Here is a 17,484-nt window from a genome sequence, read left to right on the forward strand (position 1 = left end):
AAGAGCTTAACGGATCAAAAGGAATATGAAAGCACACCGGTAGAAAAGAGAAGCAAGGAACTCCATGAGAACCTTGAGGTTAAGTGACACAATAGATATTTAAACCACTCCGGTTAAAACAAGATAGAGAAGGAATAAGAATGATATAATTTGGGCAGCACTCCGACTGTAAATGGAAGGAATTGAACATGATCTTGACAAGATGAGAGGATACTCGATGAAATTAACAACACATTGCCTCCGGAACTAAAGAAAGAATGGCACAAGGGGTAAGAAAGATTTCAGACAGCACTCCGGTTGAGGAAGGAGACAAAACTTGATAAGATGAGAGAACTCGAATGAAAACACGACACTCCGGCTAAAGGGATAAGAAAGGAAAAATTACATGATCTTGACAAAACAAGAAGATGGGTCGAAGAGAGCAATATTACAAAGCCTCCAGACACAATGCATGATAGTTAGATAGTTGGAGTGAATAGAACGAAGAATGAAACCAACATCTCCTAGCATAAATGAATTTTAAGGAGCATCCTTACGAAATAGGATTGGACGGAGTTGTTGGAAAACCAACAACGAAAAGGATAAGCTTGTAGTGGGCTTATGGGAACATCCCAACATAATGAGGTGACAAACTGCCACCAACGAAAACAATGATTGATTGAATTGGGATCAACAAGGAGATGAAAACTTCTCTCGCCGAGAGGATAGGAGAAAAACTTGGATCATTGATAAGCACCATAACAGCAACATTCCTTAGGGAAGGATTTAGGTGAAACATGACACAAGATAAATCCAACGAAGAGATTGGTGGATTTAAAATATCTCATTCTTGCCAACATGTGAATCATGAAACGCGAACTCAAATTGTCAAGAATGACATAGCACCACCTCAAAAGATAAGAGAGAAAGAATTGCACTTCGGAATGCAAGATGAAGAATGGTTGGACTCCACAAAACAAAACATGTGTAGAACACCATGTTTATCTTTGAGTATAGCTTGGCGGATCATAACTTCAAGAGAAATCTTGAAGAACAATTGAAAAATGAAAGGAATCCTTGACGAACCACCATGTAGAGCCTCCATGAAGAACTCCGGTAATAAAAGAATGATCAAACGAAATGGAAAGTTGAAAAGAACTCCGGGAGAAGCCTTGCAATGATTTAGATGGAGCTTTGAAATGAAATAATTGAAATAACTTGGAGCTCCGGAAAGAAAAGATGAACAACTTGGAACCGATAATTTGATAACATGAACGAACTCCGGAAGAAGGAATTAATCACTTGGAGGAAACAAGAATAAGAATTACATTACGCGTATCCTTCACCAATTTAGATTGATGACAAGCAACGGATCTGCCATACTACTTATCCTCGTAGAAAGGATTAAGATAGACATAGCGCAAACTTGTGAAGGTCTTCATCGAAACACCGGTAGGATTGAAACAACGAATAAATTAATATGCGGACATAGGAAAAAGGAATCTTGAACGAACCACCGTAAGAATTGGAAATGAAAGTAGCAAAGGCACAATTCATCGGGAAGAATTGGAAAATGAAAGAAGATACTTGAGGGGATTTAGATACAAGTGAACGAATAGATGACGAGCTGAATAGAGAATACTTGAATGATGCACTGGTAAGATTTTGAGAAGAACGAAGAGACATCAATTTAGAATAGTTGGAGAACGAGGCTGAAAACTTAGAACGAAGAAAATATCTGAAATAATGGCCTTTGGATGATCCAGAAATGAAAACAACTCTGAAATGTTCCGGATGGGTATGAAAAGAATTGCGCGATTGGAAACAATTATGAGAGGATGGCATAAGCTAGAACTATGAATCTTCAAGAGAACGGACCAAGATTCACGAGAAATTCTTCTTCGGTCTTCAAATGTGGAGAATGATGATGAGGAACACCACCATGAATTGTTTTGGCACTCGGGATGAAAAATTGGAAAGGTTGAACCAATGACGAAAAGAATTTAAAAGATCTTGTAGAAAGACATTTGACTGATGATAATTCATTCTTACGACAAACTTCGAAAAGAATTTAGGAATAGCTCCGAAAAGAATTAGATGAGTCAGGTAAGATCCTGGAAAAAGACCTGTGGGTTAGGGCCCACTCAAAAGAAACACCGTTGAAATGATTACTTGAAAATGAGATTGCACCGGTTGAATTAAATAGCTTGAATGAGGTAACAACCTCGAAATAGTTAGAATTGATGCGGAGTGGAAACACGAATCTTCAGAGATATCTTCAGCACTCCGGAACAATTGAATAGCAAGCGGGGAATGATTAAGAGATGCACCAACATACGAAAACACTTGAAACGAGGAAGGGAATATGATCAACATTGAAGGCTTGAATTGAATTCACCGGAGAAGAAAAAGAACGGAGAATAATAAACTTGAAGGACAACTTCATGAGAACCACCGGGTAAGCACATTGATTGAAAAGAATGAAGGGGCTTCACATGAATAAAATGGATACTTTGTTAAGACATCTGAGTCCTTGAAGAAAGAGGGTGGGAGGGCGGGAAAACAAAGGCAACTTGGGGCAGATGGAATAAACACCGTTGAGAAAACTTATAATTGATCTTACGGATGGGGAGAATGATGGGATCATCTCGAAGAGAAATGCACCGGTTGGAAAAGAATTAACATGACGAGCTCGATGATCAAGAAGGATTAGTATCCACATAGAAATATGAGAACACCGCTTAGGATAAGGTATGGAATCAACACTTGACATTGAAGCAACTCGAATACCACAACTTAAAACAAAACAAAGGATTTGGCTTGCAAAATAAGCCGGAACAAACATATGATAGATATTTCGTCCGAAGTTTTCGTGGTGGGGCCCACACGGGCTCGATCGTATAGCACCATCATGTACAAGGCTGTGCACATGACATACGAAGCGTCCCCGAGTCGGCATAGCCAAGGACTCTTTAAGACACTACGAGACCACTGTAAAACCAACCGTGTACAGGCGGACCACTAGACGTCGAACCCCAATCTCATATCATGCGTCTGTCGGAAAGATATCCTAAGAGCTACTTGAATTCCCACTTATAAACTCCCGAAACTTTCTGGTTATGCAATCTGGTGTTGGGGATACAGGGGACACAAAATATATCACCCAAACTAACAATACCTAGATCCAGCTGTATCCATCCGCCAACACATAACCAAGAAAACTCCGGAAATCGTTTACCTCAACCTTCGAAAAGCATCCATTATACGAGTTATGGCAATACTCCCGAACTCCCGCCCCAGTATTGGGTGGCGTCAAGGTGATCTCACCAACAACTGCATAAAAGAGATTTCGATGTCGGCGAAACTCAGGTATTCCAGAACTGCAACGATAAAATTGTGACGACAACACCTCGGAGCTCAACTCCCCGGGACACTGCCACAACCCCTAAATGTCAGGAGGCACCAAGAACAATGTTCTCGTCACAAAACCTTCGGAACGATTCCAAGATACCCGCGTGATCCTAAAAAAAAATTAGTGAAATTTGAGGAGAGGAAAGTCAAAACTTCTACGTTAGGAGACCTCACCAGAGCGACGAAGGGACTGAGGAGTAAAAGAATCCTACTCTCCGATATATATAATCCTAAGACTCAAAACATTTTTGTTCTAGACTCAACAACGCCAGCGATTCGATCAAGCAGGGGGCTCCTAAGTCGGGGATGGCTCTGATTACCAACTTGTAACACCCATGATGCGGCTATATCTCCCACGTGTCGAGGCACGACTTAGAGGCATAACCGCATTGTGGTTTTGTCGCAAGAAGGGTCATCTTCACACAATCCCATGTAATGAACAAGAATGGGATAAAGAGTTGGCTTACAATCGCCACTTCACACAATACATAAATAAATCATACATCATTCAAGATACACACATAGGTCCGACTACGGAACCAAGATAAAAGAAGACAACCCAACTGCTAGATCCCTAATCGTCCCAACTGGGCTCCACTACTGATCAACAGGAAACGAAACAACACAACGAACAAGAGCTTCATCGAGCTCCCACTTGAGCTCAGTTGCGTCACCTGCACTGGCATCGTCGGCACCTGCAACTGTTTTGGAAGTATCTGTGAGTCACGAGGACTCAATAATCTCACACCCGCGAGATCAAGACTATTTAAGCTTAAAGGAAAAGGATGGGGTAATGAGGTGGAGCTGCAGCAAGCACTAGCATATATGGTGGCTAACTTACGCAAATAAGAGCGAGAAGAGAAGCAACGGAACGGTCGTGAACTAGCAATGATCAAGAAGTGATCCTGAACTCCTACTTACGTCAAACATAACCCAGGAACCGTGTTCACTTCCCGGACTCCTCCGAGAAGAGACCATCACGGCTACACACGCGGTTGATGTATTTTAATTAAGGTCAAGTGTCAAATTCTCTACAACCGGATATTAACAAATTCCCATCTGCCACATAACCGCGGGCACGGCTCTCGAAAGTTTAAATACCCTGCAGGGGTGTTCCAACTTAGCCCATTATAAGCTCTCACGGTCAACGAAGGATATTCCTTCTCCCAGGAAGACCCGATCAGTCTCGGAATCCCGGTTTACAAGACATTTCGACAATGGTAAAACAAGACCAGCAAAGCCGCCCGATGTGCCGACAAATCCCGATAGGAGCTGCACATATCTCGTTCTCAGGGCACACCGGATGAGACATCCTACAAGTAAAACCAGACCTCGAGTTTCCACGAGGGGGCCCCGCAGTCTACTCAGTTCGGACCAACACTCGAAGGAGCACTGGCCCGGGGGGGTTAAAATAAGATGACCCTTGAGTCTGCAGAACCCAAGGGAAAGGGGATAGGTGGTAGCAAATGGTAAAACCAAGGTTGGGCCTTGCTGGAGGAGTTTTATTCAAAGCGAACTGTCAAGGGGGTCCCATAAATCACCCAACCGCGTAAGGAACGCAAAATCAAGGAACATAACACCGGTATGACGGAAACTAGACCGGCAAGAGTGGAACAAAACACCAGGCATAAGGCCGAGCCTTCCACCCTTTACCAAGTATATAGATGCATTAATTAAATAAGAGATATTGTGATATCTCAACAGAGTTCATAATATCCATGTTCCAACATGGAGCAAACTTCATCTTCACCTGCAACTAACAATGCTATAAGAGGGGCTGAGCAAAAGCGGTAACATAGCCAAACAACGGTTTGCTAGGATGGGTGACAAAGGTTAGAGGTTCATGGCAACTTGGGAGGCTTGATAAGCAAGTGGTAGGTAGCGCGGCATAGCGATAGAGCGAACAGCTAGCAAGCAAAGATAGAAGTGATTTCGAGGGTATGGTCATCTTGCCTGAGATCCCGCTAGGAAGAAGAACGAGTCCATGAAGAAGACAAACGGACGTAGTCGAACGAATCCTCACAACTCCGGAACGAAACCGAAGCTAACGAGAGAAGCAAACCGGAAAGAAACAAACAACATAGTAAACAACCACCACATACACATGGCATGATGCAAAAACAAATATGATGCATGTCCGGTTTAATGAGGCATGGCATGGCAAAGTGCAACAAACAACACTACAAATTAAGTGGAGCTCAATATGCAACGATTTGCATATTGACGAAACACCACATTGAATTATTTAGTTCGTTCTTGTTTAAGTAACCGACAATATTAAATGTTGTTAACCATGGCAAGGGGTGAAGCATAATTAAACAACCTATCTAGGCACGTTTAAATGAGGCCGGAAATAACAAACGACAATACCGGAAAATCCCCATATGTCATTTAGCAATTTTAATGCAAACATCAAATTTTAGACATTTTAAGTGTTGTTATCATGATGCGGATGACATATGCAAGGTATATGCAATTTTATGGAAGTGTTGGTATAAAATGATATGAGGCATTTGTTACCGTGGTGGAAGAAAGGGGTGCCACGGCAACGAATCCGAAAATGATGCCACGGCACCATATCAGTTCCGGTAGCTAATGGAGATACCGGCGCAAAAGAGAATTGTGCGGAACATGCAAAAGATGGTGGGGTGATCCCGGTTACCGGGTTCCCACGGGACGATGGCATGACAACGAGGAGGAACATGGAATGACAACTCGGAAACGGTGCAACCACGAGCATCTCATACAACACACATGCATTCGGTCCACGGACGTCGTCTCGGGGTTATACCTTCGAAACGTGCATTTTGGAGCGGTTCAAAATTGTCGAGGGAAGTAGTGGTACACGAAGGTAGTTGAACTTGACGGTTCCGTTACACGGGTCTTCGACGACGGTAGTGGTACACGTTTTCGTAGATGTTCGGGGTCATCGGTAGAGGTACTTGACGTTATCCGGGACGGTCTTGGTGTATCCGGGGCTCCGGATGTCGTGGTACTTGGCAAAATTCTCGGAGAAGATTGACGGTCCGGGTACGGGTCTTGCAGTGTGGTCAAACTTGGTGTATCCAAAGAAATACTTGGTGAATCCACGTAGTCGAACACCGTCGTAGTGGTACTTGCCGCTCATTGTGTAGTTGAACATGGGGTTCCTCGGAGGATCGGTCTCGGTGATCCAGTGGCAGCAGCAACGCGGTATACGGGGCAACAGTTGGAGGAGCTCCCGGCGACGCAGGGGAGCAGCTGGGACTTGGTGAAAAGCGGCGGCAACGAGGCTTGCTGCCGGCGTGGGGAGGTAGACCGGCGGGGCAGGAGGTCGACCCCGACGGAGACCCAGGGCGGCGCGGCGAACTTGGCGAAGCAGGGGAGGTCCGGGGCGCCGGGAACCACGACGGCGGAGCGGATCCTGCCGGAAAGAGGAAGGGGACGGCGCGATGATGGGGTCGTCAGAGCGGCGCATGGGCGGCGGGGCCGCCAGAGGAGGCTCGCGCGGAGGGGTGACGCTCGGCAGCGGGGCCAGCAGCAGGCAATCGCGGGAGGCCGAGGCCGGTGGAGGTGCGGCGCAGGGCGGCGACGCAGGGCAGCTTCAGGCGATGCAGCGGGGTGACGGGGATGGACGGCGCCGGTGCAGAAGAGGAAGAAGGGTGGCGTCACCGGCAGGGGAGGCGCGCCATGGGGATCGAGCGCGAGCGCTCCTCCTGGCGCTAGCGATGTGCGTGTGTGTGTGAGTGGCGGCGGAGGGGAAACGAGAGGGAGAGGAGGAGATCGGGTGAGGGCATCGGGCTAGGGTTAGGAAGGGTTTAGGTGGGCCTTGGGCCATTTCGGTGGAGGGGGGAAAGGCCAGGAGGCCTAGCAGGCTGGATTAAAAGAAAAGAAGGGGAAAATCCTTTTCTATATACAGAAAAGAGATAGAAGAGAAAAATCTATTTGGAGGGCAAAATAAATACAAGTGAGTTGAAAACTGGCATTGAGCTACTTTGACATATTTCAAAGTGCCACAACTGGAATTTAAGTATTTGGAGAAAGATCAAGACATAGAATATTTGAAAACGAGAGAGATTTCAAATGCAAGTTTGTTTCGAGGGCCTCCAAATAAATGGAATATTTTGTTATAGCTCCCTTATATTGGGAGGGTATGTTATAAAGAGAAATCACCATTGTGAATATCCCTCGATTTAAATAGATCGAAGATCCATGCAATTTATTTAGTTGAGTTTTAAAAATTAATGACATGATGGCATGATGACATGATGGCATGATGACATGATGCAATGCAAAAATAATAGAGCAAACGCCAAAAGAAACACGCGGAGATCACACAAATATGGAAGTCTTCTGAAGCGTCGGTCTCGGGGCGTTACAGGACGTCAGGTTCTCCAATACCTGGCAGGTTCTTTGGGCAGATGACCGGAGATATGAGGATCCTGTGATGGTTCCTTCTCTTTGGGTGTCCACCGCCCGCGCCTCAGGAACCGCGAGTGGCCTAGATTCTTCTGTAGTATTCGATCTTTATTAGCCAACTAGCTAGTGATGTATTCAATATATAATATTCGAGACAATGTATTCGAGATTATATATATTATTAGAGACGTTGTATTCGAGATTATATATTATTCGAGACAATGTATTCGAGATTATATATTATTCAAGACGATGCATATTATGTACTATGATTCAGTTTTTCCTTATTTATTGCATCCATGCATTGTAACTTGAATACTAAATTGTTTTATATTTCTTCTGGATTAGTTAAGTAAAAGCTATGGCAGACAATACCGGCAGAGATGGAGAAGAGACCCTGTTCGAGGCAGCCCTCGCAGGCCAGATGATCTGAATGAAGAAGATGACGGCTCCCAATATCTGAACAATACCGGGGAGGGTGATGATAAGATATTCGATCTCGACGACCGAATAGATGAAGTCATGAACTATGATTATGATTATGATGATGCAGACAATGTTGATCTTCAAATAACAAAGAGCGGTGAGGTATATTTATATAAGCATGCATCCGGTGATCATCACATGTTTTTTTCATTTGAAGATATATTAACGAATCGATCTTTCTTCTTTCAGCCCTCCGGATCGAGCAAATCTGCTTCTACAAGCAGCAGGACAGTGCGAGGCCCGGGCAAAAAGTTGAAGGAGGGCGTAATGTACAACATCGATGCCATCAAAGCTAATGGCGGACCACTAGCGCCTAAGAACATTGTGAACAAGTTCGTTCGTCAGTGCGGAGTTCTTGTGAAGGACCAACTCCTGATCTCCATTCAAGAATGGAAAGAGCCAGCAAAGAAACGTCCAGATGTTACTTGGGTCGACGACAGAGCAAAAAAAATGCTTTGGGAACCTCTCATGGAACATTTGACCCTACCAGATCATTTCACTGATGCAGATGTTCAGAAAGTCAAGGACGCAGCTCTTAGGAAGACGGCAATTGCATTCAACACCCACAACAAAACTGTATGGGCCAACTACGTCGAAGGAGAAAGGAAGACTCCAGAATTCAAGGGAACACTGGAGAAGCAAAGAGAACACTGGCCTGCTTTCATGAAATTCAAGGAATCAGAATTATCTAAGGAACGGTCAAGAAAAAACAAGGCCAATGCCACAAAAAAGACGCAGTTCCATAGGCTGGGGCCAGGTGGCTACGTGGTGGCAATGCCTAAGTGGGATAAGTCTGAGCAAGAGATGGTGGATGCAGGGGTCACTCCAGTTACTAGGAGCTGGCCCCCCAGGTGCAGAACTTGGTTCTATGCGCATGGGGGGGGCATTGGACCCGAAGACAGGCCTGGTTTCGAAGAAGGCAAGTCTAAAAGGAGCCGAAGAGAAGTTACTTCAAGCAATAGAAGATGCTTGAATGGGGGTGTTCACGCCCAACAGAGAGAACGACGAGCTTACGCGCGCCCTGGGAAATCCTGAACACCCGGGAAGAACACGAGGCAAGGGCGTTATTCCCTGGTATGAGGGCTTTTCGGACTGGAACGACGACTATAGGAGCCATGCAAGAAGGAAGATGGAGGAGGAGAAGAAGAGGAAGATGGAGGAGGAGCAGAGGAAGCAGGAAGAAAAACGCCTTCAAGGCCTAGAATCAGCGCACGCGGACTTGGCACTCAAATTCCAGCGGCAGCAGCAGCAGATCGAATCACTTAGCCAGGAAAGGGGGACTCAGCAACGGCATCAGCTAGCAGATGATCCAGCATTGGATAGCACCGTCCCATCCATGCCGAGAAGCAGCGTTGGTTCCGCCCCGGGCGACGCACTGCTGGATATATACCCTGTGGATGACATCATGGAGAACACTAACTGTGAGCTACACTTCAAAATGAAGAACATATCCATGAAGGTGGCGGACACTGTTGCTTATACAAATCCCCCTGAAGCAACCTTCCATTGCAACCTGATTCCAGCCGGCTATGCTCGTGTCGTGGTTGATGAGGTGGTGGACCAATATTCGGGGCTAGAGCTTGACATTCCTGGATAGCTTGAGGAGCACACACTGGGAGAGGCCATACATCGTATCATCCTATGGAGAAAGGATTGCATCATCTTTCGAAGGCCACCGACACCGCGTCGTCATCCGGCTCCTCCTCGATGTGAGGCCACTCCTCCTCCTCAAAGTCCGGCATAGCAGCAGGCCACTCCTCCTGCTTCAAGTCCGGCACATCGTGAGGCCACTCCTCCTGCTTCAAGTCTGACACCGCGTGAGGCCACTCCTCCTGCTTCAAGTCCGGCACAGCATGAGGCCACTCCTCCTGCTTCAAGTCCGACACCGCGTGAGGCCACTCCTCCTGCTTCAAGTCTGGCACAGCGTCAGGCCACTCCTCCTGCTCCAACTCAGCCACGTCAGCCATCTCCACCGCCTCAGCAATCGGGGAAGAGAGCCGCCGCAGCTATGGTGCGTAGCGGTACGAGTCGAGGTAGTACAGGAGGTACAGGCGGAGGCAAGCGATATAAATTGTAACATCCCAAATTTTCAATTTGGAATGTTATACATTAGATCATCATTGCATATCATATTTTTGGCTTGATCCTAGAAAATTCTACGCAACTCAAGGACCCACGGAGAGAGTTGGGAATTTCGTTAATTTCATATTTGAGTTTTCTCAAATTTCGAAAAGAGGATCGTTTGATTTTAATTATTTTCTCTTCAAATATTTATTTTATAAAAACAAAAGACAGAGGATGAAATGACTTCCTCAAAATAAAGAAATACTGGAGATTTAATGTTAAAATCAAATAAGATTTTTATTCGGAGTTTTATTGCTATTTTATTTGAATTAGGAAAAAACTTGCGTTTTCCCAAATTGCATTTTAGGCCCAAATAAATGTTCACCATGTCCGGCCTATTTTTAGAGGACGGGGAAAATTTATTTCAGGATTTTTGGAGTCTGTTTAGTATTTCTTTTCTTTCTTTTTCTGCACGTCGGAATTATTTTAAACAAAAGGGAAACCGACTCCGGGCCGTACCCGAGCGGGACTCCGCCCGGGGGGGCTTTATAAGCCGCAGCCCCGAGCCGTCCCAAGGCCCAGCCACCGCTGCGAAGCCCACCGCCGCGACCCAAACCCTAACGCGCGCCTCCGCCGCTGCACCGAGCTGCGCGCCGCCGCCGCCGCTGCACCGCGCCGCCTCGCCGCCGACCCGCCGCCGCTTAGTCGTCGCTGGAGGTAGTCGCCGCCACCGTTCTCGGTTTTCGTGAGAAAACCGATCGTTTTTTTCAAAAACCTTAGATCCGTTTTTTTGTTTCGGTTCGGTTTTTTCGGTTTAGTTATTTAGCGGACGTTCGCTTTAACGAACGGTTTTCGTCCGTTAGCCGCAGATAGCGAACGTTCGTTCGTTAGTCTGTTCGTCAGTTTTTCTTTTTCTTGGATTTATCGTGATTATTTTCGATCGCGATTTCTGATCCGATTTTCGTTTTAGTTTATCTTTTCGCTCGTTTATCGGAATCAGGCGATTCAAGCGCCTAGAGTTTCGTCTCGAAGCCCTCTTTCTGTTTAACCAACATAAACAAGTTTTTGTTACTATAAATATTGACTTTAGTCCAGATTAGCAAACGAAGCTTGTTTCTTTCGCAGTTTGAGTTTCGTTTGATTTGATTCTTTTTGCAAACCGGAGTTCTTAAGTTGAACTTTCTGGTTAGATCTCTTATTTGAGTTCTACCCGTGCGTTGTTGCTTGATTGCTTATTGTATGTTTGTTTGCGATAGAGTACCCGGAGTGCGAAGCGTGCTACTACGAGTCTCTAGGTTTCACGGATCATCAGCAAGGCAAGTAACACTTTGATCATACCTCTTTTTACCCAGTTTTATTGCATTACATCAATCCACAAACAATTGCATGGCTAGGGTCTAATTTAATTTGTGGGTTTGGGAAGTAGATGAGGTAGTACATATTCACCTGTTTATTATCAAACCTATGGGAGTTACTTCTACGTTGCTTATATTGCTATGCTATGCTCATAGACGTGGTTTGGGTTTGAGAGTATTCATGACAGATGTGAGTATTCTTAATTAATGGTTAACTTAAGGTGGGAACTTTAATACACATCTGGGTGGATTGAGACACCTGGGGAACCCAGTGATTGCTTGTATTTTTGGAAATCCCGGGGTACCGTGTGATTCTCCTATGGACTGCCACCCAGGCTCAAAGGGATCATGAGATTATTCATGCTAGAAACTTCCGTGTGCCGCCACAAGCCATTATGGGCTCTGGCATAGTTGAGTATGTTGTGTGACCTCTTTCAGTGGTAGGCTAGAAGATGTAGGGGATGTAGGTGGTACTGTCTACCTAGAGTAAAGAGTTAACGCTTCTGAAAGATTGTGTCTCGGTCATCCTTTCTCAAACACCATGTAGTGCGAGAAATCCAACGGATGAGATCGAGTCTTGTGGGGAAAAGTGCGCGTACCTCTGCAGAGTATACAAACTAATCATGGTTAGCCGTGTCCCCGGTTATGGACGTCTTGACTATCTGGTTCTTGGATTATCATGTGGATCTCATCACTCTTAATTATAAAATTTGATTGGGTTATTAATTACTTTTAATTGGGATTGAGATGGGGTTTACCATTCTCAATGTTTAACAACCACCATGATAGTTAAATAAAATTTATTCCTTTGTTGTAGGGAAAAATTGGCTTTTCGCAAAACATATTAACCATACAGCCTCCACCAGCCATATATGCATGTAGTGATAGCCTTATTCTGTTTATTACTCTTTGGTGTTATATTGCGAGCATATTCCATGTGCTGACCCATTTTCGGGCTGCAACGTATCATGTTGCAGACTTTTCAGACAATGAGTAAGGTGCCTTAGGTCGTGGTCTTTCACTCAGTGATGCCGTTGGAGTTGATGGACTCAGTTTATCTTCCGAGCCTTCCGCTGTTATCGTATTAGATGGCCTTAAGCCATATTATTTTTGTAATAAGTTCTCTTTTGAGACATTCGATGTAATAAGTGTGTGATTGCTACTCTGTTATAAATCCTTCAAGTAATGCGCGTGTCAGCATTACCGATCCAGGGATGACACTGATGTACAGAGATCACACTGTTTGAGGTCTGGTCGCTACAAGATGGTATCAGAGCACACGCTAACTGTAGGACACGACCACTAAGCTAAAGCCCTAGATCACTACTCTGTTCTCATTTCTAACTTCTCTCCATTTTCTACTCTTTAGGATGGCGGATGCAAGGATCAAGTTCACGCAACCAGATGAAGACACCCCTTTTGGACGTCACTTGAAGGAAGTCATTAGGTACCTGGACATTGGAATACCAAGCTTCACAGGGTCTTACAACGCCACCTTACCAGAAGAGGAGCGCTGGATGATTCAAGTTCAAGTTCCAGGAAGGACGTTTACGCCAGTCACTGAGCCCATAGAGTTTTCCTTTGATGCAAAAACCTGGAGTCTAGGAAAGAGTATGGCAGCCCACATTACCATGGGACACATTGGAGAAGTTTACCACAATGATCTCAAGGATACTATCTATCAGATTTGTGGGCGCCGAGATGAGCAATGGGAGATGATCAACACCAGGAAGGATAGATCGATTGCAGCTTTCATCTAGGAGTTAAACCAACACATTCGACGCCAGGAGAACCAGATGTGCGCAGGCATGACAGATTTGAAGAAGGCAATGACAAGGATCACGGAACTAGAGGAAGAACTCAAGGCTATTCGCGAGGATTATATGGAGGAAATCGTCGTACTAGTAGAAAAGAATGACGGCCTGGCAAGGAAGCTGGGAGTATTCATGGGAGACCCCGCGCCAGGAGGAGAAGACGACAGTTCCACTTGCCTGGAGAACTACATCATCATCGACGACACCGACTCGGATCCCGACGATAGCGATGATGACTATGTTGATGAAGCTGGAGCAGATATCATGGAGTCTTCGACCGATCAATTTTTCTAGTCGACCACCATATCAGTAGTAGAATTCCACCATGTATATAGTATAGTCCGAGCACTTTTGTAACGATAGTTTTTAGACCGATTGTATGCCCTTGCTTGATTGATTGAGTGATATGTTTGTGTTTGTCTCATGTGCATATGGGTAGTGTTTTCCCCCTAGACCTCATTCTACTCTGTTTTCTCACCTTTTCTAAACCCAGTAGATGCCTCCGAGACGCGACAATGGATTTGCTTTCCCACTAGAGCTCACTCAGTTGATCCAGCAGCAAAATGCATTGATGCAGATACTAGTCCAGAATCAGAACCAGGGGAACAACAACAACAACCCACCCCCACCACCACCAGTTGATCACTTAGCCCGTTTTCTTAGGCTGAATCCGCCGGTGTTCTCCAGTAGCACCGAGCCGATTGTTGTAGATGATTGGCTCCGCAAGATTGAAAGGGAGTTGACTACTACAGGATGCACAGATGCGGAGAGAGTGCGTTTTGCCGCACATCAGCTTGATGGACCCGCAGCATCATGGTGGGAGAATTTCACAGTCACTTACCCCATCGACACTGTGACATGGGATCAGTTTCTGCAGGCTTTTCGCACTACCCATGTGTCAACAGGAGCTATGGCCATGAAGAAGGGCGAGTTTCGCAACTTATGCCAAGGAGGACGCATCGTTGGCTAGTATGTGGATGACTTTAGTAAGCTAGCACGTTATGCCCCAGATGACATCGCTACAGATGCAGCTAAGCAGGAGAAGTTTCTGGAAGGACTGAATGATGAGCTGAGCATGCAGTTAATGGTGGCAAATTTCAATAACTACCAGGAGTTGGTAGACAAAGCTCTCATGATTGAAGGGAAGCAACAGCAGATAGACAACCGCAAGAGGAAGTATGGACAAGGGAAGTATAATTCTAGAGCTCATCAAAGGCCCCGTTTCACCCCGAACTCGGGAGGACTTGTCCATAACCATGGAAGTCACAATCACAATGGAGGGAGTTTGCATAACCATAGTGGCGCCAAGAACGGGAATGGTAATGGAGGAAGCAACAGACAGAACCGTTCCAACCCGGCAACGCCCGCCAAGAAATATCTAAGCCACGTTACTTGCTACAAGTGCCAGAAGACTGGACATTATGCCGATGAATGTCCTGAAGCTAAGAATGGAAACAGCAATGGAAGCTCTGGGAAGAAGCCCAATCCTTTCACCAGGGGACAAGTGAACCACGTTAGCGTGGAGGAGGTTGAAGCCCAACCCGATGCAGTAATAGGTAAGTTTTTGGTTAAGTCATTAACTGCAGTCGTACTTTTTGATACTGGTGTATCGCATTCATACATACCAGGGGGATTTGTGGATAAGTTTAAACTGCCAACCCAAGCCCTTAGGTCACCCATGTTAGTAACCTCGCCAGGAGCAGAGTATATGGCTAGCCTATGGTGTGATCGGTTACCATTAAGGATTGGTAACTACCTGTTTCCCTCAGACCTAATAGTATTGGAGTCACAAGGACTGGATGTGATATTAGGCATGGATTGGTTATCGAAGTATGGAGGGAACATTGACTGCGCCAGTAAGTCGATTGTGCTCACCACCCCAGAAGGAAGAAGGATCAAGTATGTATCCTGGCATATGTCGAATAGGACTCAAGTGAATTCCTTATCAGGAGTTGTACAGGAGGAAGTACCAGTGGTGAAGGATTTTCCGGATGTATTTCTAGAAGAGTTGCCAGGCATGCCACCGGATAGAGACATTGAGTTTTTGATTGAGCTTTTGCCAGGCACAGGGCCAATATCTAAGAGACCGTACAGAATGCCCGCAAAGGATTTGGAGGAAATTAAGAAGCAGATTAAGGACTTACTGGATAAAGGTTATATTCGCCCAAGTTCGTCACCTTGGGGATCCCAGTACTTCTAGTGGAGAAAAAGGATGGATCGTTAAGGATGGTTGTTGATTATCGAGGATTGAATGAGGTGACGATCAAGAACAAGTACCCACTGCCGATGATCAATGATTTGTTTGATCAGCTGCAAGGAGCTAAGGTGTTTTCCAAAATCGATCTGCGATCAGGGTACCACCAGCTGAAGATTCGAGAGCAGGATATACCTAAGACAGCTTTTACCACGAGGTACAGGCTATATGAGTACACCGTTATGTCGTTTGGCTTGACTAACGCACCTGCCTATTTTATGAACATGATGAACAAGGTGTTTATGGAGTTTTTGGATAAGTTCGTTGTGGTTTTCATTGATGATATTCTGGTCTACTCGAAGAATGAAGAAAAACATAAAGAGCATTTACGTTTGGTACTTGGGAAGCTCAGAGAACATCAGCTATACGCCAAGTTCAGCAAGTGTGAGTTTTGGCTGAAGGAAGTTGGATTCCTTGGACATGTTATATCCGGAGAAGGAATAACAGTAGACCCCACCAAAGTTGTCACTGTGACAAATTGGGAATCACCCACGTTAGTTGGAGAGATTCGGAGTTTTCTTGGACTTGCAGGGTACTACCGGAGGTTCATTGAAAATTTCTCAAAGATTGCGAAGCCCATGACGGAGTTGTTGAAGAAGGACACCAAGTTCAAATGGACTAAGGAATGTGAGGCCAGTTTTCAGGAGTTGAACTCTTGGTTACATCACCAGTGTTGATTCTGCCAGATCAACGTAAGGATTACAAAGTGTATTGCGACGCTTCTCGTCGAGGACTTGGAGCCGTACTTATGCAGGAGGGAAGAGTTGTTTCATAGGCCTCACGACAGCTTAAACCCCATGAGTTAAATTATGCTACGCATGATTTGGAGTTAGCTGCCGTAGTGCATGCGTTGAAGACTTGCAGACATTTTCTCATCGGAAACCATTGTGAGTTATACACGGATCACAAGAGTTTGAAGTATATCTTCACGCAGAAGGAGTTGAATCTCTGGCAGAGGAGATGGTTGGAACTCATTAAGGATTATGATATGAGGTTGCATTATCATCCTGGAAAGGCTAACGTAGTAGCCGATGCGTTGAGCCGCAAAAGTCATGTCAATACACTCATGACCGGAGGATTACCCAGGGAGTTGGCAGATGACCTACGCAAGCTATGTTTGGAAATTGTTCCGAGAGGTTATGTAGCAGCTTTGGAGATTCAATCTACTTTCATGGATAAGATCAGAGAAGCTCAGAAGACGGACAAGGAGATAGCCGAAATAAAGGAAAGAATGAGTAAAGGAAAGGCTAAAGGATTTCGTGAGGATGAGCACGATACCTTATGGTTTGAGGACCGCGTATATGTGCCAAATGATCAGCAGATCAGGAAGCTGATTTTGCAGGAGGCCCATGATTCGCCATATTCGATTCACCCAGGAAATACCAAGATGTACCTGGATTTGAAGGATAGTTTCTGGTGGACCGGAATGAAGAAGGATATTGCAGAGTATGTAGTAGTTTGTGATGTATGTCAGAGAGTGAAGGCAGAACATCAGAAGCCAGCAGGATTGCTACAGCCATTGCCGATACCCGAATGGAAGTGGGATAAACTAGGCATGGACTTTATCACTGGATTACCTAGGACTCGTTCAGGCTATGACTCGATATGGGTTGTAGTCGATCGTTTGACGAAGGTAGCTCATTTCATCCCAGTGAAGACCACTTACACCAGTGCAAAGTTGGCAAAGTTATACCTGACCAGGCTCGTATGTCTGCATGGAGTT

The sequence above is a fragment of the Triticum aestivum genome, chromosome 5D (genome assembly GCF_018294505.1).
Source record: "Triticum aestivum cultivar Chinese Spring chromosome 5D, IWGSC CS RefSeq v2.1, whole genome shotgun sequence".
Classification (NCBI taxonomy): Eukaryota; Viridiplantae; Streptophyta; class Magnoliopsida; order Poales; family Poaceae; genus Triticum; species Triticum aestivum.